General features: G+C 34.8%; 1 long non-coding RNA gene across 2 annotated transcripts in view; it reads right to left on the minus strand.

Annotated features, from left to right (window-relative positions):
• LOC141491827 (uncharacterized) overlaps nt 1-18,973 on the minus strand; it is a 42,614-nt gene extending 23,641 nt beyond the window's left edge. For both annotated transcript variants that reach the window (XR_012469785.1, XR_012469786.1), the window contains exons 1-2: nt 18,930-18,973; nt 8,439-8,508 (exon numbers count right to left, since the gene is read on the minus strand). This is a non-coding gene — a long non-coding RNA (uncharacterized LOC141491827). The remainder of the gene's footprint in view (nt 1-8,438; nt 8,509-18,929) is intronic.
• Between the last annotated feature and the right edge of the window lie 2,844 nt (nt 18,974-21,817).

Below are 21,817 nucleotides of genomic sequence, written 5' to 3' on the forward strand. Positions count from 1 at the left end.
TATCTGAGGCCAAATTTGAACTCTGGAAATGAGTCTTCCTGATTCCAGACCTTCCTGATTCTCTATGTACTACCTTGCCAACTAGTTGCCCAATAAGCCTTTATATATATATAGTAATTGCTTTATCATCAGACACTGTACTAAGGACTTTACAATTATCGTCTCATTTGTCCTCACAGCAATCCTGGGGGGTAGGTGCTATTATACAGATGAGGAAACTCAGGTAAACACAATCAACTGACTCACCTAGGGTCATATAGTTAATAGGTATCTGAAACTGGATTTGAACTCAAGTTTTCCTGACTCCAGGTCTACCACTTAATCTAGATACCCAACAGACATAGTTATCATGTGTTAAATGAAGGAGAACATTCTATCTGGCATACTCATTCCTGTAAAACAATAACTATGTTATCATGTGAGGTAACATGTATGAGTTAGTTTGCATACCTTAAGGTATTTTGTAAACCTTTAAAAAAACTTCAAAGACAAGTTAAAATTATGAACACTCTGAATTCGTGTTTTATCTCCGAAATCAGCCAGAGACTAACTTTTCTTTAGTCTAACACTGACATCCAATTTCAATGCTTAAGAAGTGTCAAAGAATGTAAGAGAAGAAGGAAGATTTCAAATTAGTAATGGTTTCTAAAAAGACAGAGGTTATAGAGAAGTAAAAGCAAAAACCTCAGAGCAATAACAAATGAGTTGTGAAGACACATTGGATGTTTCCTGTCACTTTTCAGCTTCTGGATCTTGTGAATCAGTTGTTCTTCTTTTAATTATGTTTTATTGAAAATTATGAAGAAAAATAAAATAATCTAGGGAGATGATGCATCAGAAAAAAAGGACAATATAAAAGAATAAACATTTGCAGAATTTGAATTAGCTCTCAATCTACATGGTAGGATTTCAAGAGCACCTAGAGGTTCCCTATCTTCCCTAAAATTCCTCCTTTGCTTTGGCAGAGATTAAAGTCATTCTTTCCACTATAAGGGACAGATTGACACATTTTTCCCTTAAAGCAGAATTTTCTTTAATTATTTTGATGTTTAATTTTTGTTCTTGTGAATTATTATTTCTTATAGTAGATATGTTGCAAGATGGATAGATAGACAGAAAGATAGAAGTGACTACTACATTTATTGTTTTCACATCATGGGGGTTAAGGGAATGCTCCACCACCCACCACTGCAACCTAGAAAATTTGGGCAAAATTTTATGGCCTCCTGTCATACCAGAGAAGGTCTGATTTATTTTTCTTTTTCTTTTATGGTCAGTTTATAGTACTTTATTGTGAAATTTGGGGTAGATATTTGATCATAGGTCTTGTAAAATCTGCCAGTCTTCACATGACATCTGCTACCACAAAACTCCCCAAATTTCCCAAACTCCCTCCCAAGTCTGTTCCCAGATTTTTTTTAATGCTACTCAAAATATATATGAAACCACATTGGCGAAATCATGATGTGGAAGGAAAAACTATATGTCAGACACTATGTTGAGTACAGAGAATATAAATAAAGGCAAAAAGCAAGACAATCTTTGTTTTCAAGGAGCTTACATTCTAATAGGTAGGTGAAAATGTGGGCAGGAGTAGAGAAGTCAAGATATTCAGAGGCAGAGATGAAAGGAGTGAGGACTGGCTTGTGCACTTGTTTAAATGGAAATTCTAGTAAAGAACTCATCATTTGAAGGTGGGGCAAGACTTTAGGCATCTTCCAGAGCAATAAGGCTGCTAGAACTGGGGGTGGAGAAGTACGGACATTTCAGAGCAGAACTAGTAGAAAATGGAGCATGGCTAGCTTGGGCATTTGCTCAAATGGAGGTTCTTGAATGGAATGCAACAATTGGAGGTGGTAATTGGATGGGCAAAAAAGTTTGTTTGCAAGACTGGGCTTTACTTTGCTAAGAAGTTTGTTAGTATAATTAGAATGAATAAAGCTGGTTGATCTAATCTAGTAATCATCTACTGACATTTTAAATTGTGGGAAGGGCATTTTTTCCAAATAGGAGAAATTGAAATATCAAAATTTGGAAGGAGAAGGGAGTTAAAGGACAACACTAACTTTTCCTTGCTGAGAATGAAGAGTCTATTTATGTAAAACAGAAAATGAGGGTCTTTAGACAGTGGAAGGCAAAAAGGAAAAGCAAATAATTCATGGCTATTTTATGGAATCTAAGAATTCAAAGGGATAAGATAAACTGTTTAGTCCAACCAATAGTACTTGACTAAGAATCTCTTCTATATCCCTGATAAGTGATAATTCACTTGAACCTTGAAATGAAGACTTCCAACAAGAATAAGCAACCACTTCTCAAAAGGGGTCCATTTCCTTTTTGGATATTTTTAATTATTCCTTTTTCTGTATCAAAACTAAATTATGCAACCAAGATAGTGGCATGCTCACAGAGCTTTTCTCTACACAATGTTAAACGAAGCCTCTATACAAACATTAAAGTTGCAGATTCACCCCCCCCCCAAAAAAAAGAAACAAGTTTTCATGGAGGATCTTCAGTAAAGGTCTATCTCCCATAGAGGTGGGAGAGTGGGAAAGTCAGTGGGAGGCTTTTAGCCACAGTGAAGCCCAGTTCTTGGCAACTAGATAGCAGCCCAGGTCCCAACATCTAGATAGCAGAACAGCAGGGAGACTTCCATCCCCAGGAAAAAAATCTGAACCCTAGGAACACTGGGGCAACAGAGAGGATTGGGTTGGGTAAAATACACTGCATAGACAGAGCCTGGAAATAAAAGAAGAAACAAACCTCTGCACAGATAGCATCTTGGCAAGCAATAAGTCAGGGATCATACCCTAGCCCAGCACAAAAAGCTCAGAATTATACCCCCCTAAACCCCAGGAGCAGACCTCAACAATCAAAATGAGCAAAAAACCAAAAAGAGTGCTAATCATAGAAAGTTACTATTCAGATAGAGATAAAAATGCCATTTCAGAAGAAGAAACAGTGACAAATTATCTACTTTGGGAATCTCAAAGGAATTTATGAATTAGAGTCAAATTCAGAACCTCATAGAAAAGCTTAAACAAGATTTTTTAAAACCAAAGAAGAGAGGAAAAAGAAAAGTAAAAAAAAAAAAGAGAAATGAGAGTCATGTAGGAAAATTATGAAAAATTGACCAAAGAAATCAACTCTTTAAAAGTAAAAACAACTGGGGGGCAGGTTGGTAGCACAGTGGACAGAGCACCAGCCCTGGAGTCAGGAGTAACTGAGTTCAAATCGATCCTTAGACACTTAATAATTATCTAGCTGTGCGGCCTTGGGTAAGCCACTTAACCCCATTGCCTTGCAAAAACCTAAAAAAAAAGTTAAAATAACTGGAAAAAAGTATATAACTCATCAAAAATTAAAATTGATCAATTGGAAAAAGAATGTAATTCATCTAAAAGCCAAATCAAACCACGGGAAAGGGAATACAACTCAACAAAAAAGTAAAATTAATCAACTGGAAAAGGAAACCAAAAGCTAACTGAAGAAAATAAAACTCTAAAAATTAGAACTAGATAAATAGAAAATCTATGAGACGCCAAGATTCTATCAAACAACACAATTGACTGAAAAAAATTGAAGAAAATATAAAATACCTTTTAAGAACAAAACAAACAACTTGGAAAATAGATCCAAAAAAGATAATTTACAAATTATTGGTCTACCATAAAGGAAAACATTTGCTATGAAATTATCATGGAAAATTGTCCTAATATACTAGATCAAGAAGACAAAATAATCATTGAAAGAATACATAGAACACCTCCATAAAGAGCCCCCAGGATAAAAATTCCAAGAACTATCATAGCCAAATTCCAGAATTTGCAACTGAAAGAGAAAATACTACAAATAGCCAAAAAGAAGCAATTCAAAAACAAAGGAAGTACTATTAGAATTACATAGGATTTATCAACTTCAATATTAAAGTATAGGAGGAACTGGAATATGACATTTTGAAGGGCAAAGGACCTTGAATTACAACCAATATTTTCCTATCCTGCAAAATTCAGCATATTCTGTCAGGGGAAAAATGAATTTTCAATAAAATAGAGGACTTCCAAAATTTTCTCATTAAAAAGAACAGAACTGAACAGAAAATTTGATCTTCATATTCAAGACTCAAAAGATGCACAAAAAGGTAAACAAAAAGAGGGAAAAAACAAATGCTAGTCAAGAGCAATAAACTATGTATCTCTACAAGGGAAGATAATTCTTGTAACTTTTGAGAATTGTATTACTCTTAGGATAGTTAAAGGGTTGAATATAATTGAAGGAATTGTCCTTGGAGGATATTGGTTTAGTTGGTTCTTGTCCTTTGTTATTGATGAAGACCACTATGCTTGAGACAAATTACAGTGTGTCTGACTGTGACTGATCAGACCAATAAGAGCTCAGAATGCTCTACCACAGGTCCTGCACATGTATTCCAGGTGAATAAAGTTATTTATCTCAAATTTCCTTTGAGCTACATTATTTCTGCCTTGCTCACAGATCTCTACACTTTCTCTGACAAGGGCACTCTGTGCTGCGTGCTTCTGTGCCAGTGTCTCCTGTGCCTTAAAATCAATTCTAAAGTTCTTATGAGAGACTTTGAGGATATCCCAGGTTCTATAGATAATTAAATTAGAAGTGAGCTAACTTTACTAGATATCTTGGTTAAGGAGGGTTGCAGTACAATGGGGACAGACAATGGGAGCTTACATAAGGTTGTACATAAAGAGATTAGGAAGTAATCTTGCCTTAACCCATATTTTAGTTAATGAAGGTTTAAGTATCATGATTGGGGAGCTAAAGGGATAGTGGGGGGAGAATATACCTGATACTTTGGTTGGGGAAGGTTGTAGGGGACTGAACACGAAAACATGAAGAAGACATTTTGCTTACCTGATACTTTAGGAACAACTGGAGGGAGTGTTGCTGGGGTTGGAGGGAGAAGGGTCATGAAATAAAAATTTTTTAAAAAGACTAAATTATGTCGACTAGACAAGAAATCAGGGTAATAAAACAGTTTAAATACCTGTATAAATGCCTTCCCCAAAAACTTGTAAAGAAAAAAGAAAATGCCAACTGTATAGTAATTAAAATTTCAGCAGTAATAGGAATTAAGAAACAACTCTATACAATATACTACCTTTTGAAATAACAGCAGAGGGCAGATCTGCCTCAAGCTTCCACTCTCTAACTATTCAGAGTCCCCATTAGCCAAAAACCTAGGACAAACAACATGACCAAATTACTTTTGTTGTGGTTGCTTCCATTCTGTCTTGCTATTGCAGCAATTAAATTGGACTCTTTTCCCTATCCCACAACATGTGGAAAACATTAAATATATCTAGCCTTGTGACAGCAAAGGAACTCAACTGTGAGATGGAGATCTAGTATTGCAAAGCCAACTAAAGGAGAAGGAACTTGTATATCTAAGAGAAAGGGAAATTAAAAGAGATATTGGAACTGATATTCTAAAATGTGAGATCATATATCCTCTTTCCCATGACATATCCTATAAAACTGAACTTAATCTTCAATGAAAAAATATGGAAGGATGAACAAAAAGGGGTATATCTTCCAAAAGAAACCAATGATGAGCAGAAAATTCAAATTATAAATACTTCATAAAAAATACAAGATAAAAAGTATAGTTAACAAGGAATGACTAATGCAGTGAAATTAATTCCCTCATTTGTCAATAGTAGCACTATAAAGTCATTATCTAGAAGAAGAGAAAGCCAAGGGATCTAAGGGAATAACATTTTAAGAGAAGCAAAAAGAGAAGGGAAAAAGAATGAACTTGTATAAACTAAAATCAATGTTCTCTTCTACATCATTTTTAGAATAATGAGATAATGATTGACATAAAAATCAAGTCATATCTACAGGTATATGCATGCATAAATATACAAACATGTATATCTGTGGTATATGTGCATACACAAGTATCAACATATATCATGTACATGATATGTATGGTATCTATAACTATATCTATATACAAATTAATGCATATACATACATGTATGTGTATGTATATTGATATACATATATATTTTAAAGGCAACAGACTGGGAAGTCAGAGAGACACTTATTTCTATCCTGAGTATGCATAGAAAAATATCAAAATCTTTGGTCTTACAACATACATGGGCATTTATTACTGTTCAGTAGTGACTCTTCATGGCATTATTTGGGATTTTCTTACTAAAAATTCTAAAGTTACTTGCCATTTCCTTCTCCAGCCCAGGAATCTGAGGCAAACAGGGTTAAGTGACTTGCCCAGGGTCTTGCTAGTAAGAGTCTGAGGTCATACTTGAACTCAGGAATTCCTGACTCTAAGCCAGGTACTCTATCCACTGTGCCATCTAGTTGCCCATGAATGGGAAAGCATAGGTTAAAAGTTGTGGTGGAAACGGACTGGGGTTGAAAAAGCCTAGTAGTGTACAAGAAAGGGAATGATGGGGAGACTTGAAGCATGTTCTCCTGGTAGTGGTAAGAGTAATAGGCATCTTCTATTGGATTTTGTTTAAGGGATATGAGAACCATAGACTGCCTCCTCTGAGCAAGAGTTAGATATTATAGGACTTTGCCTTCATCCTGGAAGAAAAAGTAGAGGAGTTTTCAGGAGTTGCTAGTATCCAGGAGGATACATAGATCTAGACTAGAATATGCTGATATTACTGTATTCTAGCCCTTACTATATTCTAGCCATTGTGCTAAGTGTAACGGTAATGAATGGGAGTGAGCTTCATGACTTTATTCTATGCTAGTATTATATCACCTCTTAGAATTTTAAGATTCAGCAGCAGACCTCTCAAAAACAAACAAAACAATTAAATGAAAAAATTTAGTAGAGTATTGATTAAATATTCAAATAAACTAAAAGAAAAAAATTGAAAAGGGAATAAAACTTTGATCTTCCAGAATCTTTACTTTGTCTGAGATACATACAGAGTTAAGGGTGATTGTTTAAATGTATGGCCCACAAAAAGCAGATTCAAAAGCATACCCAATGTATGATTGAAGAAATAAATTTAAATTTGTTTATTTTGGAAATAAATACCACTAATTAATATTATTCAGTTTAAGAGGTTGGATGAGGGAGAAGGGAAGGGGAAGGTATTCTTCATAATCCTTCTCAAGAAGGGTCAAGAGGCAATAAAGAAAGTAAGAATGATATAAAACATAAAGAAACAAAATAGATACTAACAATGTAAGAAAAATCAAGGAACTGGAAATAGGTTGGGACTTGGGGGGTCTCCTATAGTGAAGAAAATAGAATCAACTTAGAAGACAGTGATAAGAGACTAAAGCTATGATTTTATGGGTGGAAGAATTCTCTTTTCCAATGCAATTTATAGTCTTTAGAGAGTTCCCCAGATCAGTGAGAAGTTAAGTAATATGTCCATGATAACAAAACTAGTATGGGTCAGATGTGAACCTGAACCCAGGTATTCCTACCTTTGAGGTCAGTTCTCTATCCACTCTGTATGTATATGTGTGTGAATTTGAATACATATTTTATTTCCACATATTTAAAATCTGTTTATGTATTGCAAAGTATATGTAAATGTATACATGTAGCATATATAACATTCATTATATATAAACATGATAGATGAACATATAAAATATGTATATGCATATAAACAACTAGTTTTTCACTTGTGATTTTAAAAAACCAGTTTATCTAATAGTTTCTTCACACACACACACACACACACATTATTCTTTGCAGTACAACAAGCCATTTTCTTCAAAGATGGTGCAGCTCATGCCTCTGCTATGCAGGGTTTTTAACCCTTTCTCTGAGTCAGGAACACATCTGGTATTCTGGGAATCTAGGAATACCTTCTCAAAATGATGTTTTTTAAATGTATAAAATCAATTTCAGAAATGTAGTTATCAAGATATATTTAAAAAAAAGATCATGCAACTTAAGAATTCTACTTATAGGAAGAACTTATACTTATTATGTAATAACAAATGTTCAATGATCTTTATTTGCTTCCTTTTCTTTGTAACTTTTTTCAATCATCCAGCCTCCTGTCACATATACAAATTCCACTTTGCCTCTTTACATTCTTTTTTCTTCTTTTCCTCCCTTGAAACATTTTTTTCCCCAAAAGCCATTAACTCTCCCTTATTACCCAGAAAGTAGAAAAATGTTCTTCCCAGCTCTTTCTTCTTTCTCTTTTAGGAAAGAGAGCAACTTGTAATTTGTGCCTACAGAGGTGTTACATGGAACTGGCAGAAATGCAAAATAGCACATTCTACATATTTCAAAATTATTTTGGTCTTTCTATTTATTTGAAATAAGTTTCACATTCCTTTTGTTAACCATTTTAATGAACACTTTTGTTTAATGATTATTATAAATTTTTTATTTGTAAAATATGAGATACAAAATGCAAATACAGTAAGATTCATCCAACTCACTTCACCTTGATACTGCTCTCCAGAATCTTTCACTAGTGCCCTGGATGCTGGGCTCTGGTTTGATATCTGATGGATCTGGAAGCAAAACAGAATAATCAGGAGAATGAATTAAACACAGAGATATTAAAGACAAGAGTTTCTTGCTGTGGCTGAACATCTATTTAAGAATCCAGATAATGCTGATGCAAAAGCGAGTGGAATTTTTTGCAGAAGTCCAGGGACAATATATGTAAGCCCTACATTTGAATTAGTTATGGAAAAAGAAATGATGTGGCAGATCCAGGAAATTACAAAGGCAGGAATGAGACTTGTGTGATTGAGATGACTCCAATGCCATCTGATATGAAGACTCTCAGGTCTAGGAGCCCATGAACTTCTGGACTCATTTCAATTTTAGAAAAGAAAGGCTTGCAACAGAAAAGGGGAAAATAAAAGGAAGGAACATTCATAAGATCTCAAAAGCATAGGATCTCAAAATTTATTGTTTCCTTTATTCTATACAAGCCAAAGTCTATTCCAGTTTCAAGAGACTCCACAAAAAAAGGTAGTGATTATAATTAGACTTCTGTGTCATAAATGGCTAAATTATGAACATGCAAAGCTACTTCAATCCCTTTCTACCATATATACTCTTATTATACCCTCCATAAAAAATGGAGATTAAGTCATTAAGTGCTACATCGTAATTGATGCAGGCACAAGCTCATGTTATTGTTTAATACATTAATCCAATGCATTTCATTAAAACCTATGCAATGCCTTCCATAGTTACTGGAAAATGCAACCACTTGAATTTACAGAGGACTCTTGGAGCTCATGATTTTGCACAAACTTACCTACACTTGTTAATTTTTTAATGCAATAAAGCAAAATAAATAAAATAATAATTTATTTTATTGTCACCACATCAAGGATCAAATTTCCTCCAAGGAAATTATGCACATCCTTTTCACAATATGGTGAAAAAGATGAGTCACCTGTCATTGACCTTCACATATTTATGTGTGCTTATCTAAACCTCACATCTGTTCTTTATTTTCCAATAAAAGAGACCATATGCCCCTTGACTCACATAGAAGAGCATAATGTTCTAAAACAAATACACCAAAATTAATTTAAGGGATAAAATGAACTTTGAAGAGGATTCACACACACAGTACTCTCTCAAGGGAAATAAAAAAAAACAAGTCCAGGAGTGAAAATATGTCTCTTCCTCTCTGAAACCCTAATGATTTGTTAAAATGAGGGAGAAACAAAATTGTTGAAAATCAGGTAAAATTTTATTACCCATAGAGGTGACTTTCTCATCAAAATGATGGAATAAGCAAGCAGTCTTAAGAATTATATTCAAATGCACAAAAAAGCTAGTGTTTTTGGTATCTTCAGAAACATTTAAAATTAGTCTCCAATACAAGGTTTTCTTCTCTTTCATCTGGTGATGCTTGATTTTGAAACTAGGTAGATACCCAGTCATTTAAAGAACTACAGGAGACTAGATTTCAAGAGGCTTAAAACTCAAGACAATGGGGCAGAAACTGTTCTGGAGCCAAGATTCCAAATATATCTTCTAATAAGAGTTTCCACCCATCCCAGAATCGATCCTTAACTCTCACCCTGCAGGACCTGATAGCATCATGGAAGTAATTTATCTAGCAACATGAAAAGAGATTAGAAAGAAGTTAATGTGTAATTCTACAACTATAGCAATTTGGAGAATTAGGGGAGAGAGATATGGGTTCAAATCCTGATTCTAAGTTTTGTTGTATGACACTTTACAAGTTATCTTAGCTTCTTTGACCTTTACTTTCCTCATCTGTATAGTGGTGGTTGATCAGAAGAATTCTTAGACTACTTTGATAAATTTAAAAGGAGTTAAGCTTTGGTTTGAGACTTTGATTGAATCTTCCTGTGGAAGAGTAGACAAATTCATGATAAGCACACTGAAAGTACAGGGGATCATCTATTTGCATACAACCAGGAAGGATAATTGAGAATGTCACATTGACTGGATTAATTGATTGGTCTAAGTTTTTTCCTACTTTTTCATATTGTTTGAAGATAAAGTAATTGGATCAAGCTTTTTGTAGGTCCTTTTGTTCGGAACCTATAAAAGGAGGTAGTTTGTAGAGTCAGCCCTTTCTCTGAAACATTGTGAGAGATCTGAGAGCAGCAATATGGTCCCAATCCTTATGGTTCTAAGTCAACCAATCCATTATCAATCAGTTAGAATTAAGGAGAGCACTTCAATTTCAATGAGGTACTTCTAAGGTGTTCCCCAGGAGTCAAGACCTCCCCCCAGTCATCTCAATGAGTTTCCTAAAGGGAAGGTCCTCCATATCTTCCATGGGAAGATACAGTCTCCACAAAAAGTTCATCATCCCTTTACCTCATCAAGTTGAGCAAGGAATCCCTATTCATCAATTCCTTATCTATAAAATAATGATAATAATTAATACTTGTACTACCTACTTCATAATTATTGTGGAGAAAGTACTTTCTATATGATTCGAAGTCAATTAGAAATTATTGTTGTAATGACCATTAGAAAATATCATTTTTCAAAAAGACATGTCAATCAATTGTCCTATTACTGAAATCATCATCTTTATGTATTTCGTGACCAAAAACTCACTTTTATTCAATATGTATTTTCTTCATCTATTAGAAAATAAGTTAATTGGAGTCAGACACTGTCACACTTTTTATATTTATATTCATTCCTAGTACTTAACCTAATGCTTAGTTACATTCTTGATCGCACCCCTATATCTTTATCTCCTCAATAAAAAAGTTAAAAGTTAAGTTTCCCAGAAGCTTTGATGCTTTCCAAATTATTCATATTCAAGGAATCAGACTTGGAGTGCCCAGCAACTGACCCAGACATAGGTCATATCTCTGAAAGACTCACATCCCAATGTGCACTACCTTGGAAATAGCATCACTAACTTATTCTATGCAACTTACAGCTTTTCTAAATAATGCACAGTTTTCTGTCACTTCAAACATGCCAATTTCTTTTCAGAACCTTCATGCTTTTATGCAGTAACATTTTATTGCTTTATCTGAAATGTATATTGTGCTATTAGACTGAACTTATGGCTTTTATTTTAAAATTATTTACTCTGAATGGTACTGTGATTTTTTTCTGTGCTTATGCTGCAGAAGAATGAATAAATGGAAGTTACTTTTCTCCCCTCTACCCTGTCCCAAAAGAAATATTTTCTTTTAATGACATAACTGCATTTAATAATGTGTTCTTCAAACAATGAACTTTCATCTTTAATTTTCCTGCTTGTAAAAAAGAAAAACAACAAAACAATCTGTGATTTACAGTCACTAGTATATTTTTATATTAGTTGCATATGAATGTTAACTACTGTAGTGAAATATTTTCAAGTATACCTTCTTTTTCTCTGTTTCCATGCATTGATTTCTTGACATTAAGATATACATTTAAACCAAATTTTAAGTTAAAGAAATCAAGGGGTTTTTTTCCCTATTATGTTATACAGCTTGCTAACTTAATTTTTTTTGTCATTGTTATTATTGTTGTTTTGAAGTGGTGATTTTTAATAGGAGTCATCCTAATGAAAACAGAGAATTTTGTAGAATTTTAAACTGAAATAGACCTTTGTATAACAAGTTCAAATCTCTTATTTTACAGATAAGGAAATCAATTCCCAGAGACTTGCCCAGAATAACATGGGCAATACGTAGTAGAATTGAAATTCAAACCTAGGTCTTCTGACTCCAGACTGAGGAGTCCATCCTTGCTCCCAAACTTTGTTGTTCAGTTATTTCAGTAGTGTCCAAATCTTTGTGAATCCATTTGAGAGATAAACAGGTAGTTTGCCATTTCCTTCTCCAGCTCATTTTACAAATGAGGAACTGAGACAGAGTGAAGTGATTTTCCCAGGGTCACAAAGCTAGTATCTGAGTCAGATTTGAAGTCAGAAAGATGAGTCTTTCTGACATGCAGTCCACAATTCTATCCAATCAGCTATCAGAAGACTGAGTTAAGATACTTGCAGAAATCAGATTTCCATATTTTCAGCAATAATCTCATCATCTCCCCAGCATTATCCCCTAAAGATGTATGGGTTCCATGAGTAATATTTTGTTCAAGAAGAGGGCAGCTCAATAGTCCTTGTGGCAGTCTCTGTCTACTGAAAATTGCTAGAATCAAACTTAACTTGCCCTGGTTTTCCATAAAGACCGGGAAATATTTAGAGGTATGTCCTCTAGTTGCCTTCCATAATTTTTCCTAGTAAAATTTCTATTCCAGAGAAAGAAGTCATTTAAATGATCATATATTCCCCTAAATGATTATATTTAGAAGGGCAGAAATTATGGATTTCTAACCAACATATTCATAATTGCCTTTTTTTATAATAAGATTCTGATATTTCCCCTTTAGAATACATCATGAGAGAGGAATGCAAGTAGATTTATAGGTACTGTATGTGATTTCATTCCATTACTCATTTTAGCACCTGCCTCTTCCTATGTCAGCAAAGGACTGTGCTCTTCTTCCATTTCCCTACTTCATCTGCTCCAGAATTTCAGCCAACAGCAAAGAACACGCTTGGGTTCTTGGCAAGCATGAGACCCAGATGCTGAGTTTTGGAATAATTCTCACCAGTTTACTAGTTACTAATATTCGAATACCAGCTCTTTGACTAGAGTCAGAGGGACAATGGATTGACTTATAAGACTGGATTGTATTGTCACATTGAATTTAAATGTAACTGTGCTTGGAACAACTTTTCCTCATTCTCACTAATTGTGAATCCCTGATGAAATTAGGATCCTTCAAACTTTAATAGTAAAGAGGTGATTATTTCTCAAATATAGAGGTGAGTCATATTATGAGACTTAATTTTTCCATCCTAAATCCAGAAATAAAGTCTTTTCAGTGGAGTAGCTAAAAGTCATACTTATATATATTTTGTCATGTGTTTCTCTAATTTTATCATTTTTTAAAATGGGTTTAGTTTGCTAAGTTATGTAATTGTTAAATAGATCTTTTTACTCCAAATGACATATTTTGTTATTAAAGCTCCCCTGATATCTTCATGAGGTAGGCTAATTTTTTTCCCAAACAGGTAAAACAGATAAAGAGCAACTTAGGGGGGTTCTTCTCAAGGGTCAGGCCAACCATTGGCCTAAGTAGCAGCAGGTGCAGTCAGTTCTAGGCTCACCAAACAACTCAGAACAGAATCAGGTGCTTCTGGTGTCTCTGACAATGGTTCATCTTTGATGCAGTTTTTGAACATACTGAGGTCATAGCTGACCAAATCTGAAGTTATGATGCCACACAGAAATAGATGGTATATTTCAAATGTCAAATACTTTTTTTTGAAAAAAGGAATGGATTTCCTTCTGCACACAATGGCACTTCACTCTCCTAATAGCAATTGATAAAACTTTAGAGGATTTTCTTAAAGCACCCCACATTTAACAGATTGGTTTTCAACAATTTTCAGCTTCTTAGCATTAGTGAGACCATAAGAGAGGGCACCTGGTGAGCTCTAGGAGCATGTCTCTGTCTTTCATAAGGACTTCTTGCTCCCTCTAGCTGTAAGGGAGTAGCAATATAACTCTTGTTTCTCCCTTCCAAGAATTACCTTTTTTTCCTAATTTAGTTTAACAAATGCTGTTTTCCTAATGTAGCTAGTTATTTCATATGGTTAGAACACTATGATAATGAGGACAAGGTTGTGGGTACAGTGCTCACATGGATAAATTAGCTAAGTTCATCTTTACAGCTAAACTCAAAAGTAGGCAACTGTAGATCAAAACTGGGCAGATATAGCTATAAGGAAGACCAGACAGATGCTTCCATGGATTAGGGCAGATGCTTCAACAGTCTTGGCAAAACAACTGAAAATGTACACAAGTTAATAATATCATCATTGTACCCATCACACAGCATGTATGTAGACATAGATTTTACATGCATGTATGTTAGCTATAAGGAGTATGTATATAGACTCCATGGAAGTCAATAAGCATTTATTAAGTGTCTACTATGTTTAGGCACTGGCTAAACACTGAGAATATGAATAAAAGCAAAAGACATTTCCTGGTTTTGAAGAGATTTTGTACATATCCATATAGTATGTTTACAGATAAGGATTTCATGTACATATATATTAGATATATTATAGGCATCATGTAGAATTTATGTACTTGAATATTGGATATTATGGGAGGTATGTATATTTAGATTTTATACGTATATATGATATATAGTAGGTATTACATATACAAGTATTAGGTAAGTATATATAAAAATGATATGTTGCAGACAGCATAGACAGATGTTATGTTCTCAGATACTAGATACATTATAGCTAGATACAGTATGAGCTTATGTACATTTTTTAGAAATATAAAGACATATGTAATAATATTGGTTTTATGTGTATTATGTTAGCTATATTATAGACAATATGTAAAGTTATATTTACATGCATGTGAATTACATATATTACAGGCAGTATTTATATAGACATAGATTTTATGTATGTATGTATTTATGTTCAGGCATAATATATAGATTCTATGTACACAAATGCTTTATATATTGATATATAAAAGATTTATTCACATATGTTAAGAATATATTAGTTTGAATATGACATTTTTTACACAAGTATATTAGTTATAACAGAAGCATGTGTATAATATAGATTTTATGCATGTATATGATTAGATATTTATCTGTAGACATGTTCAGCTCAACAAACTTGTATTAGGTACTACTATGTGATATGCTTGGCACAAGTAATGCAGTCAAGAAGAAAATGTTCCCTATCCTTAAAGACTGTAAACACAAGGCGGTAGCAAGGTGGTGCTGAATCTGGCTCTGGAGCCAGGAGGACTTGAGTTCAAATCTGGCATCAGATGATTAATAATTATCTTGCTGTGTGACCCTGGGCAAGTTACTTAACACCCTCCCCCATTTCTTTGGAAAAATAAAAAAAATATTTTAATTTTATTTTTCCTTTCAACATTCATTTTCTGTAAGGTGTCGAGTTCCACATTTTTCTATTTCCAATCCCTCTCCACTCCGATGACAGTGGGCAATCTAATATGATGATCTTTTCCCGTTGTTTTTGAAGAAGACCCTGATATCAGGGCAGTGATGTCTTGACAAACACACAAGTTGGATTCGAGTGAGGGGATGCTATGCTAAATCACCAGTCTCACTTTCTTCTCCAGAGCCATTTGGATCCAGTGGTCAGATATGAATCAGGATGATTAGAGATGGCTCTGGATGTGGGGCAATTAGGGTTAAGTGACTTACCCAAGGTCACACAGAGCTAGTAAGTGGCAAGTGTCTGAGGCCAAATTAGAATTCCCATCCTCCTGACTCCAAAACCAGTTTTCTATACTCTGCACCACCTAGCTGCCCTACAATCTTATATAGGTTATTCTTGTACAAAATGTTTAACATATTTCCATATTAGTCATGTTGTGAAAGAAGAAAAAGAAAAGAAAAAAAATGAGAAAAAGCATAAAACAAATTTTCAAAAGTTAAAATGGTATACTTTGATCTTCATTCAGACTCTATAGTTTGCCCCCCTCCTAGATGTGGATGATATTTTTCATCACAAGTCTTTTAGAATTGTTTTTGCTCATTGAACTGTTGAGAGGAGCTGCATCCATCATAGTTGATCATCACACAATATCACTGTTAATGTGTACAATGTTCTCCTGGTTCTACTTACTACATTCAGCATCAGCTCATGAAAATCTTTTCAGATTTTCCTGAAATCCACCAGTATCAAATACATATACCACATTTTTTTTCAGTCATTCCTCCATAGATGGGCATCCTCTCAATTTCCATTTCTTTGCCACTAAAAAACGTGCTAGTCTAAATATTTTTGTACATGTGTGGATGTTTTAGCCCTTTTGTGATCTTTTTTTAGCTGTAGATAGAGCTAGTAGTGTTATTACTGGATCAAAGGGCATGCACAATTTTATTGCCCTTTGAGTATACTTCCAAATGCTTTCCAAAAATGGTTGGATCAGTTCATAATTCAACCAATAATGTATTAGTTTCCCTGTTTTCTCATATTCTCTCCAACATTAATCATTTTCCCTTTTTGTCATTTTAGCTAATCTGATGGTAGGAAGTGGTACTTCAGATTTGTTTCCATTTGAATTCCCCTAATCAATAATGATTTGGAGCATTTTTTCATGAGTATAGATAACTTGAATTTCTTCATCTGAAAATTACCTGTTCAGATCCTTTGACCATTTATCACTTGGGGAATAACTTCTATTCTTATTAATTTGATTCAGTTCTCTGAATAGTTTAGAAATGAGATTGTTTTCCAGGTTTCTATGTTCTTTTTAATCTTGGTTGCAATGGTTTGATTTGTAATTTGTAATTTAATGTAATCAAAATTATCCATTTTGCATTTCATAATGTTCTCTAGCTTTTGTTTGGTCACAAAGTCCTCCCTTCTCCATAGATCTGCTAGACAGATTATTCTTTGTTTTCATAATTGTCTTATGGAATCATTTTTTATATCTTAGTCCTATACTCATTTCAATACAATATATATGATGTTGGTCTATACTTAGCTTCTACCATGTTATTTTTCTGGTAGAAAATATGCTAACAGATAACTAAATGTAAAAATGATTCAAAGTCAAATGTAGAGAGGAAAGAACAGTAGCAAGTGAGTGGATGAGGACAGATTTTTTAAAAGATGACATTTTAAATTTGAGGAAAGCTAAGAAGAATGTGAAATCCAAGTAAAGAGAAAATATATTCTAGGCATAGAAGGAATGTGCAGAGGGTCTCAATTGAGACTCAGGGGAAAGATTTTAGTGCAGGTAATTTGAGGAGAGAAAAGGTTTGTAATATAAGGTCAATCAGGGAAAAATAAAAGGATGTGCATGCAGCAGTAAAGACCTAGTTGAAATTATATAATAAATCTATGGTGTACCCAGTCAGCTCAGTTGTGTGACTTTTTCCAGCAGTGTTCAGTAATACATGGACTCAATGACTAAAAAGACAGTGGACAAAGCATATAGTTAGAGTAATACAGAATTGGACTATGTTTGCATGTAAGTTTGATATATTTGACAGTGATAAAACAACCCAAAGAAACTACATCATAAATAGTAATTAAAAGTTGTAAAAGTAATGAACTTTTATGTACTTCACAAAAAGTACTAGATTTGTCATCTGTAGATGTAGACTCAAATCCTGGTCTTTTCAGTGATTAAAGTATGTGGCTTTGGAAAGGTCTCTTAAATCTTTGGAGCCTCCATTTCCTTCTCTGAAGTGAAAGTGGGAGGCTTGGTCCTATGGCACTTTGGAAGCACTAAGTTTAATAAGTAAATGTATAACAATCTATTAATATTGAAACTTTCTACCTCACCTCCTTTAAAGAACATGGGAAATTTCCTTTGGTTAATCAGGAAATACAATTTTCTATCTTAAAATTAATTACCTCTTTAGAATGTGATTTCTTACATTGTTTAAAGGATTTTGAAAAATCCAATAATAATAAAATTGAGAGCTTAAAGTATTACTTTCCTTTTGCAGGAAGTTCTGAAGTAAAAGGTTAAAAGATTCATTATACAATAAGCACTACATCCAAAGGAAGCATTTCCCTTACAATAGGTGAATAATGAAAGTATTACAGCCTCCATTCCAACAATGAAGGAAACTGGTTCAGTTTATACCTAGTTTGATTCCCCAGTGAACCATGGCCTACATCATTATCAAAATATCCTGAGACCTAAATTGACTATTTTTATTAAAATATTTTAAAGGGGCAATGAAAACACAGTGGATGTCAGTGGAACTAGACATTTGGAGATAATTTTTTTCTAAAATACCCATTTTTTTTTTCCTCTAAGAAATAGATTCAGGAAATCCGTTTTTCAAAGCAAGACAAAATTGTTTCTGAATGTCATAATTTCTAATTAAATACAATTTAGTTATTATCTATAGTTCTGTCAGTCTGAAAAATAAACTTATCTATTTGAGTCACTAAATAGGTTTTTTTTTTTAAAAAAAATGTGAACTTGTTTGAGTGTTATCTCTACTCTTCCAACTAGAGTCTGAGTCTCTCAAACTCAACCATTGTAAATTTTTTTACTCTTGTCCAATATTTGGTATTATTGGGTCTTGAGAAAAACAAAAATTAGTCCTATCTCAATAAAAATCAGTGTGGCAGGCACATAGCAATCCTTTCTACTACTGTGATCCTCACAGAAAAAAAAACAATCACATTAATGTCTTCCTTTTTTTGAGTTTCTATTTCCTAGGAACAAGTTTTTGCAGACCCTTCCAAAAGATAACAATAAATTTCTCCTAGTTTCTGCCTCCCCTAGAATACTTTCCCTGGGTATATGTAGTTATAAAGGCTTTATTAATTTTTTCCATCTAGATTTTCTTTGAGCTAGAAAATACACACACACACACACACACACATATACAAAGACAAACAAAACTTCCCTACCCTCAGTGAGTCTGATTCAGCATCAAGTCAATGTCCTGTTGTCATATGTCAACAATGGAGACCAAGGTATGCCCCCAGAGTTCTAGAATATGAGTTAATGCCAGCTCTGCTGAATAGGGAAACCTATTTAAAGGTAGTAAGACTGGATGGATCTCAGGACTTTTGATGTCTACCTAATCATTTCACTTCTCAAATATACAGCTTTAATCTCATATGTCTCTAATGTAAATTAATTCTAATATCCTATCATTTGAACCCAAAATCTGATCACTAATGTCTCCAGGATAACAGAAATCTCATGAAAGATATGAAACTATTGGGAAAAATCAAAAAGAATTCTGAATTCTTAATCAAAAATATTTGTCCATCACATGAAAGAATTCATACAAAAAATGTAGTCTCTGTGATAAATTAGATATTTATGAAAAGTAAGGACTTGAGGGACTTACGGCCAAGATGGCAGAGAAAAGACAGGCACAGTTCTAAAGTTTCCTGATCGCTTCCCCATCTATCACATGAAACAAACCTCTTAGAAGAAGTCTGATCCAGAAAACCCAGAAAAAAAAAGCCAGGAGAAAGAACATCTACCTCAGGATTTGTCTCCCGCAGCAGCCTTGGAAAAATCTGGGCGGGTGAGTTTGGGCTCCAAGGGAGGATCAGCCTGGATCAGCCAGATTAACAGCTGAATTGGAAGCAGGAGTCTGAGGGCCCAGGAGCTGGACCTGCTGCATCAGTGCTGGGGCTGGACAAAAGGGGCTTGGGTCCATGGGGAAGCAGAGGCACTGGTGTTGGTGCTGTCCCCCTAGAGCTCGGGGACCAGGCTGGGGGAAGTAATCTGGTGCAAGAGAAGGGCAGACACCATCCCTAGGCTTCTCTGGTCTGAGAAACTCTGAGGGCTTGCCTACATTGCCCAGAGGCCTCTCCTCAAACAAAGGCAAATTACTTCTGCCTCAGGCCCAGGTGTGTGAGCAGAAGAACTAGCCCAGCTGAGGAATGACCTCAGGCCAGGGTAAATCCCACCATTGACTGAAGGCAAAAGAATACAATAGCTCCAACTCCTCCCTTCGGGCAAGGGAGAAGGCCTCCCAACCAAGGTCACAGACAGCCCAGAGAGGGCAACCAGCACCTCCTACTGGCCAGCCAGAGAAACTGCACTCAGTAAAGCCTTCAGTGATCTCAAACCCAGGTGAACCAGCCCCCCAACCACCAACTCAAGGTCTTAGCATAATGAAGAAGGGTCAGCGGAAAGGTGGATCTATAGAAAAATTCCTGGAAGGGAAAGACCCCAACTCAGAGAGACCTGGAACCTCTGAAGAGAATACAATCTGGTCTCCAGCACAGAAAGACTTCCTTGAAGAAATAAGGAAGGAGCTTAAAAATTTGGGAGAGACAATTAATACCTTAGAAAGTACAATTGGACAAACACAAAAGGAGAATAAATCTCTCAGAGCATCAATTGGACAATTACAAAATGAGAATAATTTTCTCAGATCCTCAAATGAGCAAATGCAAAAAGAAATTAATTCTCTCAAAACCTCAATTGGTCAAATGGAAAGCTCTTTCAAAAGTAGAATTGACCAATTGGAAAAGGAGTTGCAAAAGGTTAATGAAGAAAACTCCTCCCCCCCAAAAATAATGGAGTCTACAGAAACTAATGACTCCATGAGACAGCAAGAGTCAGTTAAACAAAATCAAAAAATAGAAAAAATAGAAGCAAATGTAAAATACCTCATAAACAAAACCACTGACCTTGAGAATAGATCAAGGAGGGGCAACCTGAAAATTATAGGACTTCCTGAAAACACTGAAGAGAATAAAAGCCTGGACTTAATATTACAGGATCTAGTGATGGAAAACTGCCCTCATATCATGGAATCAGAGGGCAAAGTAGTTATTGAAAGAGTACATCGATCCCCACCAGAAAATATCCTAAAATGAAAACACCAAGGAATGTTGTGGCCAAACTGCAGAACTATCAGATAAAAGAGAAAATCCTGCAAGTAGCCAGAAAGAAACAATTTAAATACCAAAGAGCCACTGTAAGGATTAGGCAGGACGTGGCTACATCAACATTAAGGGATCGCAGGGCCTGGAATGAGATTTTCTGAAGAGCAAGGGAGCTTGAAATTCGACCAAGAATCCACTATCCTGCAAAGCTGAGACTTCTCTTCCAGGGAAAAAAATGGACATTTAACGAAATGGAAGAATTCCAAAAATTTCTGATGAAAAGACCAGAGCTAAACAGAAAATTTGGATAGCAAACAGGAGGTTCAAGAGACACATGAAAAGGTAAAAAAAGGGGGGGGGCAGTAAAAGCAAAAAAAAAATGCAATCCAGTAATTTGAAATTGGCTAAACCCCAGCATGGGGGTAAAAAAAAAGATTCTCATAAACCCTGAGAAATGTAACTCTAACAGAGAGAATACACCCAGCCAGAAATGATGGACATTCATGACCTATCTATGAGACTACAATCTAATAGGATGTAACTGGCTTTAACCCCACTTGGGAGAAAGACTCTAATAACTCTCAGGAATTTTGACTCTATTCAACAGAATTTACAGAACTAGAAGGGACAGACACTCAGAATTTTCTATGACTTAGACAGTAGGATCTAAAAAAAAAAACACTACCTCCCTAAAAAGGGGGACACGAAAGAGACTGGAGGAGGGAGGGGATTGAATGGGGTAAATCTCATTACACTAAGAGGTACAAAAAAAACTATGGTTATAGTGGGGAAGAAGAGAGCAGAAGAGAAAAACCTGAGTCTTCTCATCAGATTTGGCTTAAAGTCGACCTATACATACTCATTTAACTTATAAAACATCTAACCTTTCAAGTATTAAAAGGGGAAAAGGGAAGGGGAGTGGGGGGGAAAATAAGGGGAAA

The sequence above is a fragment of the Macrotis lagotis genome, chromosome 6, assembly GCF_037893015.1.
Source record: "Macrotis lagotis isolate mMagLag1 chromosome 6, bilby.v1.9.chrom.fasta, whole genome shotgun sequence".
NCBI lineage: Eukaryota > Metazoa > Chordata > Mammalia > Peramelemorphia > Peramelidae > Macrotis > Macrotis lagotis.